General features: G+C 40.6%; 1 long non-coding RNA gene across 1 annotated transcript in view; it reads right to left on the reverse strand.

The window, feature by feature from the left end:
• Positions 1 to 8,912: 8,912 nt before the first annotated feature.
• The window catches only part of LOC137197259 (uncharacterized), a 53,217-nt gene continuing 48,500 nt past the window's right edge, over positions 8,913 to 13,629 (reverse strand). Inside the window, exon 3 of the long non-coding RNA XR_010931373.1 lies at positions 8,913 to 9,426. This is a non-coding gene — a long non-coding RNA (uncharacterized lncRNA). The remainder of the gene's footprint in view (positions 9,427 to 13,629) is intronic.

Consider the following 13,629-nt stretch of genomic DNA (forward strand, 5'->3'; position numbering starts at 1 on the left):
CTATTCTTACTGCCTCTCATAAACATTATGCTGTCTAACACGCTTTTATTCTTTACTTAAGAGTAAAGAATAAAAGGGAGATTGAGGTAGCATAGATGAAAAATCAACCAACATCTACATCTCACAGGACCTGATCAGACCAGAGCTGATCCCGAGCCGCATGTTTCCAGCTTTGATAAATGTTCCAATGAACCAAGTTAACAATGTTCCCTAGTGGGAAGCCAGCAAGGGATCTTGTGCATGTTGCCTCAGTATCAGTGCTGGTTGGTCAGGGTGAAGGTCTTTACTGCCAGGTTAAAAGAAGTGTCTCGAGAGATGTGAATTATAGGAGGCACATGGAGGTCTACACACTCTCCAGGCCAACAGAGGGAGAGGTAGCAAGCAAGAGCCTATAAAACGAGTCCAGTTGAATTAGCACCTCTAGATATATACCATGACCTGGATGACTGTGAATCCTCACAGACATATCCTAGGATAAAAATGTTTTCATTCTTCTGAAGAGCCTGATTTCCAAGGCTGAGGATAGGTGTACTATTATAAATTCAAAATAAATAGTCTGCATGTGTGTTTGCAAAAGATATCAAATGTGTGAGCAATATTTGTACATTATACGAGGTTGTACTATTTCCACTTGGCATAACGGCCCTCTAGTGGCAGCGTAATGCTCTGCAGTATTTGCCTGCAGCAGCTTCAAAGAGAGTATGGGCTGGGCCAGGCTGATTACTGCAGCCCTGGCACAAGACACACACACCACACACACACACACACAGAGACACACATTCAAGTCCTTATCCTGTGCTTCAGCTCCTCACAAGCAACATTAAGCTTGCCTGGCCTCTGAACTGACAGAAGAGTGGTTTAACTCAGCATTAAAAGCAGCGGGTGTTAAAACTGCCTTCACTCTGCAGACAGATTACATATCACATGTCAGAGCACACTCACCGACTCACTCAAATAAATAACATGTTATCATACATTAAATTAAGACGCCTCAACAAATGCATGTGTCTCAACGTGACAAAGCCAGACTGACCTGTGGAAGACAAAAACAGGGAGTTAGAAATACTCAGACAAGGGAGGAGAGCAGGAAAGATGAAGGCAATAGAGAAGAATGACAGCAGCAATACGCCAGCGCAGGTCCAGGCTACCATTAATCTTCATAAGTGGAGAGGTAGAGATGGGGAAACACAAAGTGAAGATGTGCAAGAGGAGTGAGAAAAGGCAGCACTGTGGAGAGAATCTGTCTTCACAACTCTCCATGTCTCCTTCTCTTGTATGTAAGGGGTATGTGAGCTTCAGCTGAGAACACAGACTCCATAATTTAAAACAAAGGCTCTAACCATCAGTAACAACTGGACTTGAGTCAGCATCAGGCAGGATCCCAGCAGCCAGAGCATAATTCAATCAGTCTGGTTAATAGACAAAGAGCTGAAGTGACCCAACTTTTTAGACTCCATTCAGACCTAATATACTGTCCTGAAACTATGTGATACAAACTCTACCGTGGAGGACTTGCAGTTGATCTGCTGGAGTCAACGTGACTCTGTTAAAGTGACATAATGCAATTTTATTATAGGTCCAGAGAAAATGAACTGTACTGTTCCCTTTGAGGAAGAAGTACAGTACAGAGGAGATCTATAACCAAAGACAAGTGCTACCCTTATTTTACATATCATCTGTTTACAATGTCTGATGCATTTCAGTTTATTGCTGAAAGGTTACAGAGATTTTGTACCTATTTATCCTCAACCAGTCTTGTATATTTTTTTATTTTCATTAATAATTTAATGGATTCACTGACAATCCTCGGTTGGCACGCCTGTATGAGAGGTAAAAGTGGTAGCGGTAGCAATATCGGAAATGTTTTCCAGCCCATGAACAGGGAGGGTAGCGCCCATTACTCAAAAGCTACAGTTATTTACTGAGAAAATCCCAAATCAGTTAAGAAATTATTGAATGATTGCTAATGCTGGTGCCAAATGGCAAGTCTAAAAAAAACCCCATCATCTTATGAACTGATGTTTCTGGTTGGTTTTAAAATGCTTGTGCTATTAATCACCATTATAGTTGTAGATCAAAGCAGATTTTTTTAAAGGTCAATACTGATATCAACTGATACTGATATTTGAAAAACATCAACATTTATGATAAGGACCATTGACATGTGGTTATTAAAGAGCATGATAAGAGATTTAGAGTGGGATATTTAAACAGAAAACACAGGCCGGATTTAAATTAGTATCAATACTATGTACAAATTACTAAAAAACATTACAATTCAAGTTAATTTCTTATATTTAAAATTGCCTGTCATGGAGGACTAATTCATTTGTATGTATTAATTTATCCTTTATTTAGCAATACTCTCGTCTCCGTCTTTGCAATGACAGCCACATTTATATCAACAGATTGAGTTTCAATCAAAGAGCATTTCTGTACTGCAATCAGCTGACATATAAACCAATACAGATATATCTGTGATGAGCTACAAATCAGCCTATATCTGACAGCTGATGTGTCTACTGCAGATATCATTAATGCATTAACACAAGGTATGTAACAATTAGTTGTTTTTGACAAACATTGTGGAGGACCCTGTACAAAACTTTACATTCACAATCAGTCATTTGCCTTTCTGAGTTTTTCTTTCTGTCCTGTCCTCGGTCATGTTTGCTTTCATTACCATTATGTTTGAAACATCGGACAGTAGCATTTCCAAACATTTGTTGCGGCTTGCCTCAGTGCAGCACTGGCCTAATTTGTCACCGCAAAGAGTGTGGCTAGAGACGTGGTTTGGAAACAGGCCGGGAATGGAAAGATGAAAGAAGAAATGGATGAAAAGAGCAAGAGAACAACGGAAAGACGTCTTGAGCACAGTGGCCACTGATAATAAATAAAAACGCATGGGAAGCTTCACTGGGTGTGTGCCTCAGAGGATGCGTGTATCTTCTTCCACGGTCTTGTTGACAGTATGACGGGATCTTCATCAGCAATGCTTTGCTGAGTCAGTGCCTGATTTCTCTCTCACCCTCCTCTCTAAAACACACCTTCCATCATCACGTTATCTACACTGAAGCGGAGCAGCAGAGTGGCTGCCTGCAGCAGAGAAGGACCTTTTCAGCCATCAACGTATAGACAGCTCTTAATTAACAAATGAATACATATTTGATGTATCCATGTTGATTTCCACTTGAACAGTTAATATCTGCTGCCTCAAGGGCCAGATGCTGAGCTGCCTGGTGTATCTGAGATTGACGTGTTAATAAATATTAAATATAAGCAATTAAAAGAGATGCTCTCATCAGTCAGGGCGAGGGCAGTCAAAAGAAAGATTATAAAACTGACATCTATTACTCCTCTGCCTCCGCCTGCCTACTTTAATGCTGCCTCACACATACAGATTCAAATACGCACTCAAAAACACACGCACACTCAAGTACCCATAGACACACACACATTCACCTACAGTGCAGTGCATGCCGGTGCATAACACACACGCTCACTCACATTCAACACACACATATGCAGCTCTTAGCAACCCTCCATATGTAGGCGTACACTTCAGGCAACGGTATACTCAAAGTGAATAAGGTCGTGCAGCTTCTCGTCCGACCACTAGAATGCAAAGGTTTTGTGTTTAAACATTATAGAACACTGACTTATAAACAAGAGCTACAGTCGACATTGGAAGAGGAGATCAGTAGCAGAAGTGCAACTCAGCCCAAAACTGATAGGGCTTCAGGTAGTGGTGTATTTGGACTGGGCCCATTTTACAAGCATACCGAGTGTTCGGGTTAAAGTGGGCCTAAAACATACATATTTCTGTTAAACAGTAGAATTACAATCGTGTATTGTTTACATACTGATAATTTTTTCTTGTCTTTCTTCATCTTATACACTAATATAATTATTATATAGCAGCATTCTGATACCCAAACTAGGAAATTTTCTGTTTTCACCACTTTTTCATCATTTTTCTCAACTCTTAACTCTAGTGGTAGTATATTCACAATGACTATAAAGTACCTAAATAACAACACTGCAAACCACCAGTATTAACCTGCATAAACCCTTTGTTTGAAGTTTGTTTGAGGTAGGCTACATGAAAATACAATATTACAGTATTTATATTAATAGGCGCTCAAATGTTCTGGAGGCTTTTGTTCTGTAAACAGACAAAAGAACACCATATGTGACTTGTGTGCACAGTTTAGACTAGGAGAGCTGTTAATGTTAGAGTACAACTGTAAAACTATATGTAGCCTGCTTTCACTGTTGCAGACTGTCAAAACAAGTATAAAAACTATAAGATATTGCAGCTACGGGAAGCAACAGTTTTTCTGCTCGGGTGTGGGCTTAACAACAGATGTGCTGGTTTAATTTTAGAAACACAGAGCAGACGCAGACTGTCTATTAGTACTGTGAAATGTTGAACGTTGCGCAGATCTGTCCTGGCCATTGTTCAGAAATTGGCCATGATTTCCCGCACATTCTTCTTTGTCTTTTCTCAGACAGCAGATGGGATCTACATCACTGCTAAAGTGGACAGGTTAGGGTTGGAATGTGTTTTTTACACCGACACACACCTGGCTAAATGCGGACAGGGCATGACAGATTGTCCATCGCAACGGAGCTTTCTACAGCTTTCCAACTCTCCGACCAGCACTTCTTTTGGAGTATACTTCCACCTTTACCATGCACTCTGCACATTCACTTAAAACACATGCACATGCACGCATGCATGCACATTGATTGTCGCTCAGTTCCTCCCTTTCTCTCTGTTGTTGTCAAGTAAACATACACACAAAACTCAAACTGATGATGACTGAGGCGCCTAAGGTTTCAATGTAAAAAGCTAAGCAACTGGTGCTGTTTGAAAAGGTCAACCAAAATAAAAACTGTCATGTAAATTGATTGAGGAGTTTGAAAAAGTGGGTAAAGGAACACAAGTCGTGAATGACTCTAAGGCTCCGTGCTAAGGGCTAACGCTGAGTGAAATGAAAAGACATAAAAATACATTATAGGTGTAAAATAAATTGTGAACAAGGTGGAGTTCAGAAAGGGTCACAGAGGAAGAAAAAGTAAAAAGGTTTAATCTGATTGTGAAAAGTGAGAAAGTTTGTTTATGGTTTCCTTCATTCCTTGTGTGTAAGAAACTAGATATAGACTGCAAGGTTCAATTATCTTCATTTTGCTTTGTGACAATACATGTACTTTCTACTTTCTACTTTACTCATATTCAACCACAATCCTGAAACATGTTTACATGATGCTGCTGTTCAGTTTGAACCAGTAATATCTGTATTTCATGAAATGTATCATAACTATGTTCACTAGTTCACATTTTTTGTTGACAACTGTAATGCTACATGGATTGTACTCTGATCTTCCAACTTTTAATGATTATTTCACATAATTTTAGAAATTTCAACCCTGTATAGTAGACTTGTGCTGTAATTGTGGTCTGCATTTATAAAGCCATTTAGGTTTTAGTTACTTGGGATGGCTCCATTGAAAGTATTCTTTGTAGGTCACATTGCTCCCAAGAGGCATCTCACTGCTGCAAAAAACCAGAAAGATCAGTTCCTAATGGGTCAGCAAGACGAGGAGAATCCTGCTCTCCTGTCTTCCTCCTAAAGTTGGTATCTGGCCAACTGAGACATTATTACACGACTTCTGCATTTTCTGCACAATGGCAGTAAAGCCCCCTCTACCTTTAATCTGAATTCTGTGAAGCTGGTATCAATAACCCTGGGACAAAAAGGAGAGTTACAATATTTGAATATGCCATGGCCTTTCACATGTAAATTAAACTCTGCCCCCCTAGCCGAAACAAATTACAGCCAACTGCTGGTGGCTGGACATGAATGGGCTTCATAATGTAGTCTGCATCTACAGTGGGCTGGGGAGCAGCTGGAAAAGAGAAACTGAGACGGGGGAGAATTTATGTGACAGTGCAGAGTGTGACAGTTTGCTTTTTTTTCATATTGAGTCTGCCATGCAGCCGTACTGTGACGAATGGGGCTTGGCTGCCTGAGCATCTGTCTCCAAGGACTCACTGAGGGGTAATTAGAGCTGGGATGATAAGGGATATTCTCCAGGCCCACTAACTATTAATGGTGGCAAAGGGGACGGGGTCTTCACACAGACCTCTGACATCTCACACTTCTGTCCTAAAGGAGGGGGCGGGGCAGGACGGGGCATTTGATGAAGCGTTAGATTTTGGTGTAAATTAAATCAGCCCTCAGGGAACAGGTCATGGTTTGTGAGACCAGTTTGATTGCTGAGGTTGCTGAGAGTTTTCTATGACCAACCTGCTGACCAGTTAATCAGCATCATACTAAGGGCTTGATGACCAGTGGACCAGTCCTGACAGCTGAAAACATTAAAATTAATCTGCAATAATCCTGAAGGAAAACTTTGGTTTGTTACTACTTCTACTGGTTATGATAAGATTGTACCCACTGCTAAAAGTAGATCCAAACAAGGCAACAAACATGAACGGTCAGACGTTTAGTCATGTAAACAAACTCCCAGGTTGGTAAAATTTATTTAAAAGTGAAAATGAATCTGTAAACATCCATCACATTTTACAGACAGACTTGCTGGTTCAACTACTGTACTTGCTGCAGTTGTGCAAACAGTTTTCCTGCACAATGAGGGATTTGTGTGACATTACTCCCTTTCAGTTTGACCTCCAAATCAAATGGTTTAGGCTAAACCTTTTCTATTTTTAGCAACATGACTGCATTCCAAGATCACAGCAATTACTTTGGTGAGTATAATGTTATCATAATTGATAAAACTGATGCCTGGAGTTGCAAAAAATTTGAAATAAACTGTATAAACTGTTTTCCTTAGTTACCTTGCAAGGCAGCTGAATTTGCAAGATTACGACATCACAAGATCACATGAGAATCCATCTTGTCAGGCTTCAAGTTATGCGCTTGTGTCCGAACCACCAGTGGTTCAGACCAATCAGCATCCTATGAGGATTTCCGTATGATCTTGTGAATCCAGCTGCCTAACAAGGTAAGACAGTGATGGACGGTGATAGACAGATGGTTCACCCAATCACCTGCCAAGCATTTTTTGAAAGTGCCTGCCCTTTTCCAAACAATTTCTAAGGACGACTTCTCAGATGTTTCTGTGTAGCAAACCATCTGGCACGTCAGGTTACAGGACTGGGGCAGTAAAGGAGGAACGTAGGGGTTACTGGAAAAAAGGGCTACTTTCTAGTACATGCTAAAAGTAAAAGTTGTTGCTGTTGTAGAAATTTGGTTTATACTGCTGTTGTTTTCCACTGCTGTGTTGGCTAAGGGCCAGTGAGGGGACTCCTCAGGACGATCTATCATTGCACCACTCTTTCTCTCTGTCACTGTACTCTGGGCGCACAGTTCGTTGTGGCCTCCACTCCCAGCCAGAGGTCACCCTATTTCCTCTCCAAAATGACAAGAGGGTCAGCTAATTCTCTATATTCTACTGTTATTTTATTGTATATATATACACACAGACACACACATATATATGTATGTATGTTTATATGTATATATGTATTTTTAAACCTTGGAACCTGTAGAATATTAGACTGGGTATTTAGTCCCAGCTGAATAAGGACTAAATGAACAGGATGATGTATATAGTCCTAACTGGCAGATAGACAAACAAATAAAAATATCCTCTTTCACTCACTCACGCAAAAGGCAAAAGAAAATGTAAAAAAAAAAAAGGAAAAATACAATTGCCCATTACACACGCATTCATGAGCACCACCGAGGGAAAGACAACACTCCATATTGTTGTGTGTTGGGCCAAGAGCCAGGAAACTGTCACTGATGATGGTTTATATACATATCCACTTGGCATCTATGTGCTTATTTCATACTGAGATAAAGTGTGTTCACCTTATCTTTCTTTTTAGCGGGATGTTTTTATGTCTCTGCACTTCCAAATGGTTTGCTTTTCCAGCTGAAGATGGTTTTAGTAAAGGCAACCTCAATGATGCTCCAAAGTCTATGGGAGCAATATGGAGATAGGAAGAGTAGGTTTAGGAATTTGACATGAGAGCAAGGGGGAGCTAGGATTTGAGGGGAAATCATCCGGGGAAAAGAGTCGTCTGGAGCAAGTTTGCCAGCAGCCTTATTGCACTTAGATGATCTCTCCTCCACAGAGTGGAAATGGAATCAAGATCATCTATTAGATAGGTGCAATAAAACCTTTGGCAAACGTATCCCAGACTATTTAAAAAGATAAAACCAGACAAAACACAGGCACAGCACATGACAAACAGTGACATAGGAAATACACAACAGCCACAATACACAAGCACAAAACTGACACTTCAAAGGCACAGGCAAAGGACAGACAAAACCACAACATCTACAGCACTCCGCAGAAACACCACTATAGAAAATACACAAACACAGACTGAGGCACAGACAGTGACACGGACGGACATTCAAATCAAATTCAATGCACAGACTGGAGACATGCAAGGAAACGGAAACAAAACATGCACACAACATGCTGATAAGAATAAAGAGGTCGACCCCCAAAACACACACACACACACACACACACTCACACACATTCTTCACACACTTTGTGTTTCTTTCTGTCTTTCTCCCTCACAGCCACATACACACATCTTGATTTAACCCTAAACACGAACACAGTGGTACAAATGACAAGCATATTTTATAAACCAGAAGAACCCACAGGAAAAATACTTGGACTGTTGTCTATTATCACTACTTAGAAGCTCTGTTGCGTGAAGTACTTTGTGTAGAAGGATACGCAGACGTACTGAAACTTGTATCAAGTCTATGGAAAATATATCAAAGTTATATTTTGCCCGTGGACTCTTGCCATGTAATATGCTGCTTGAGAACATTAACTTCAAAGATATCACAAACACCGATATAGATGTTAATATAGATACAGATACACACTCATGTCATATATAAATACAGAATATATATAAAAACAAAAAAAAAAAAAAAAAAAAAATCAGCAAGTTAGTACAATACGTCAAGCAAGGACAGGAACAAAGAAAAAGCTCCAGCCTGATCCCACGACACCTGACTGAATCAGCTCACAGCACAACAGCAACACTAGAAAGTCAAAGGAACCAGAACTACAATACCATAAGCAACACACAACAAAAAATTAGATAAAGAGAGATAAAGATAAAAAACAACAACAACAGCAGAGCAACAACAGTGACACAAACTTTAAGTGACAGATACAAGATGGTCATAAATACAGAATATATATACATATATATAGATATAAAAATAGGAAAAGCCAGATATACGTGTTGCAGATATTTACTTCATCATCATAGTGCCATACTCCTTGGCCATCCGGCATCTCAGAGCTCACACTACTGTCCTGATCGATTAGCCAGCGATGCACGGCGTGGGCCTAAAAGGACATACGACATAAAGACAGAGCCCAGTTAATCGCAACAGTGAGAAGCAGAGAGATGGAGAGACAAGAAAAGAAGGGGGGGAGGCTGAGGGGGCACAAGAGGAGAGCAGCAGAGCGGACAGAAAACAATGGCAAGGAAATGAGAAAGATTCAAAGAGGAACAGGTAAACATCATATTGAAACACAGGTAGAAAACAAGGTGGAGGAGGGAGGGAGAGGAGGAGGAGAGCAGGAAGAGCAACCACCCCACCCCACCCTATCCCACCCTGCTTGTCCAAACCTCTGCCACCCCCCCCTCCCCCAAAAATACTCTCCCTGCGGGAAACAGGTCAGGTTAGGATGAGAAGTATGGGTGTGAGAAGTACGATGTGGCACGACACGAGGACATCACACATACAGTGGTGAGCGCTGGGCAGCGGGCCACTGATGGTGGTGGATGAGGATCTGGTGTTGATGGTTTGTGGCTCACGGATGGATGTCGAAAAGTTGCGAAAACCTACGTTCAAGTGAGTCGGGATTCCTTCATACCTCGCTTGTGCAAGTGGCATAAAGACACAAGTGTACTTACCCAGAATTCACATATAGAAATGTACGACCATGTATGTGCAGAAGGAAAATGCTACACAAAAAAAAAACATTTATGACATAAAAATATCTTTAACATAGAAAAAAAACATACAGTGAGGCCGCACAGCTGGCCTGTGACTGAGAAACAGAGAGAAACAGTGCACATATACTATATATATTTCAGCATTATTTAATAGCAAAGAAACACACCAGTTTTCTTTATAATGTATGCATAATGTCAGCAGATGATCAGCAATAAATATACTTTCTAATAGGATGGCAGGAAGAGTCATACCAACAGTTATTCATGAAAAACTACTCAACTCCAGAGAGAAGTACCAAGACTCCAGTCAACTGCACTGCTCTCAGGGAATCAGACAGACAAAAAGACAAACTCCCTAACCTCTTCCTCCAGACAGACAGAGGGACAGACAGGGGGACAGATCAGGTCTCAGATAGACAGAGAGAGGGACAGATCAGGTCTGCTCCCTCTGTTAAGATTCAGATCAAACACCAGCAGTAGCCAGCTCTAATCCCGGTCACCCTGAAACACGCGCGCGCACACACACACACACACATGTATACAACAAACCCCATCTGTTACTCTTGAGTGTTGTCGTGTCAGCACCAAAAACAACCGAACGCAGCTCCTTTTGTGATACCCGGTGCTCCTTTGCAGCAGAAATACTTGTCAAGATTTGTACTGGGGTGAAATTGCAGAATCGAGGGATTAATTACCCTGTCATAGCTGCTATGGCACATTTACTATTTCCTTTACACCAGCAATTTTATGGTTCTTGTGTTTTTAAGATGCAGTGATGCGGTCTGTCATACCTCGACACTGCAAAATAACATTTATTTTGCACTTACAGACTGTTGATTTCAGGAGAAAACTGTAGATTGGCTGCTTAAACAGAACATGATATGAGAGAGTGAGGCTATTATGTGTGCACGTGTACAGGCGCACACACACTTTTATGTATTGCTGTACTTGTAAGAACCACTGACTATTAACCTTAAACTTTATCCTAATGTGAACTAACCCAAACTTAAATTTCAACCCCAAACCAAAGTCCTAATGTTTAACTAACATTTACTGAAACCTGAAGTTGACCATGACCTGAAAATATCCTTTTAAAAGGGAAAGGAACAGACAAAATGTCCTTTTCTCTGAGGATTTTTCTCATCTTTCTAGGCTTGTGAGGACATTTGATCTCCTAATGACAGAGATACACCAACACACACACACAAAGAAGGAGCAGGACCTTCTGTGTCAGGTGGAGTGTCTGTGAAGATAGATGCATTAGCTGGTAAACACATAGCAGGGAAGCGGAGGACAACACAGAGACAGACGGAGCCACCTCAAGAGTTCAGTGAATCAAAGGGAGACAGCAAAGGCCAAAACCTCTGTTAGGACACCGTAAAACAGACAAAACAAGCAGAAAGCACTATAGTGCACGTGCTACATTCAATCCTTTTTAAAAAATTCTCTAAGCATGAATTTGCACTTTGCATGACCTTCATTTGTGAGAAATATTTGCAGTAACATTGCTTATTATGCTGTCTGTGCATGTGGCTGTGCCGTGTTGTTGTTATACGCATTTGTATGTGTGCGAGGATGTGTGTACGTGATGCACAGCGGCATCATCCGTAGAGTTTGTGGTGAGTTACAGAGCGTGTCAGCTTAAAAGAATAATTGGATTAAGTAGCAGACGGCTAGTGATGACAGGGAGAGAGGGGCGAAGGGGCGGAGGATGAAGAGGAGAAGGAGGAGGGGGGAGACAGAGTGAGGCAGAGGGGGAGAGAGGTGCTGATAAGAGTAACAGGCCATTTGCTGTGGAGCTTCTGGGAGCCTCAGGGCAGCGAACAGACACACAGAGGGAACTTAAACCGTTACGCTGTAGATGAGAGGGATAAAGGGATAACACTCATAGTCTCTGGACAACTAACTAGCAGTTCCTTGGCATTTAGGTATACTTTACACCATCTCCAAGACAAGCATAAGACAACCAATGAGTCATGTACAGCAGAAAAGAAAAAGGACACAACATTTTGTCTCTGTCTGCTTTATGGCCTTTAAAATACTTGGCCTCATGATGGCCTTTGGAGTAGGGCCACTCTGGAGGCTGATACCTCTCCACATTTGCAGCTTATCCTTCACAGTGTCAGCTGCAGAGGCAGCACGTCAAAAGAGAGAAGAGTGCGAGTCCAAGGGAGGCACATATTAAAAGAAAGAGGAGTGTGGGGTTGAGAAGTGGAAGAATGATTAGAGAGTAATCCACTGAGAGTGGGGCACTGATGAAATAGGACATAACAAGGCCTCCTTGGTGTTTCATTTGTCACACATGAGTTCAATTTGTTGGTATGTTCACACAGACGACCTCAGGTAGAAGAGAGAATTGGACCAGAGTCTGAGAAACACTTTAAATCATGAAAGTACAGAGAAGAAAATGTTTCATAACTGGACAAAACCGCAGAAAATGTCAAGATGCAAAATGTTTTATTTACCCAGCTGTGCCACCTTATTTTTTGTAAGTGACAGTCAAATTTTTGTTTTGTTCGGTGTGGGGCTTGAATCCAACATACAATATGTTACTGCTATTTAACAACAGAATGTCTGTGGCCAATTCACAGCTGCCAATCTGAAATCCACACATAATAACTATGCACAGATACAATACAAAATCAATCCATAACAATAGATAAAAACACATCACACATGTCCAGACCTATTAGCCATCCTTCAGTCAGTTTAATTTACAATGTGTTTGTTACAGTGCCTCCATCTGGCAGATTGAGAAAGATTTGACAAAAATAAATCTAAAAGTGTGCATATTAAACGTAAAGTAAATATCTGATGTTGGTTAAAATTAGACATCTGCAAGGGTGCAGGGAGAATGAGAGCTAATCTACAATGTCGCCTGAAAAGTTTTAAATCATTGCAACTACTGTAATGAGCCGCAATAAAAAAACTGCACGTATCCAAAGAGTGAAATTTGCATAATATAGAGAGAGGATACTTTTAGTGTCTTAGCAGAGTTGAAGGAAAAATTGTAAGTCAGCGAATCCAGAAGTAGCCGTAAACTCCTGAATTTCTGCAATATCAGAAAAAAAATCTACTGGTATAACATATTTTACTTTTTAGTTGTGGGAGATGTTTTTACTTTGAAAAAAGGACTTCAGAAAATACAGCTAACATGTATATACAGATAAATTGCCTGAAATTAACACTTAGAGAGAGTTTGTGATTTTAAAAATTTGTCGTTTCTGAACATTAAATTGACCTATAGGTTGCCTTGACTGTTGGCAGATAAAATCTGTTTTTATAATAAATAAAAGTGTTTTTTTCATGACAAATTTAGAAAAAACCCATTAACAAAACCAGTATGAAGATATCATTAAAAATCGAGGCAGGATTGATTATTAGTATATATATAACTGTTTGAGCTGCTGTGTTTCAGTAGACTGAGAAGCAGTGTGCATGAAGCTTTCATTAGAATAAGGACTCCGCAGGGACAGAGAAGCTCTCTGCTGCTCAATGGACCTGCACTGCCTCAATAACTCACACTCCCTTTGTGAGAACAGTGATAACAATAAGGTCCAGAGGAGCTGCAATATTCAAATGACTGT

The sequence above is a fragment of the Thunnus thynnus genome, chromosome 2 (assembly GCF_963924715.1).
Source record: "Thunnus thynnus chromosome 2, fThuThy2.1, whole genome shotgun sequence".
Taxonomy (NCBI): domain Eukaryota; kingdom Metazoa; phylum Chordata; class Actinopteri; order Scombriformes; family Scombridae; genus Thunnus; species Thunnus thynnus.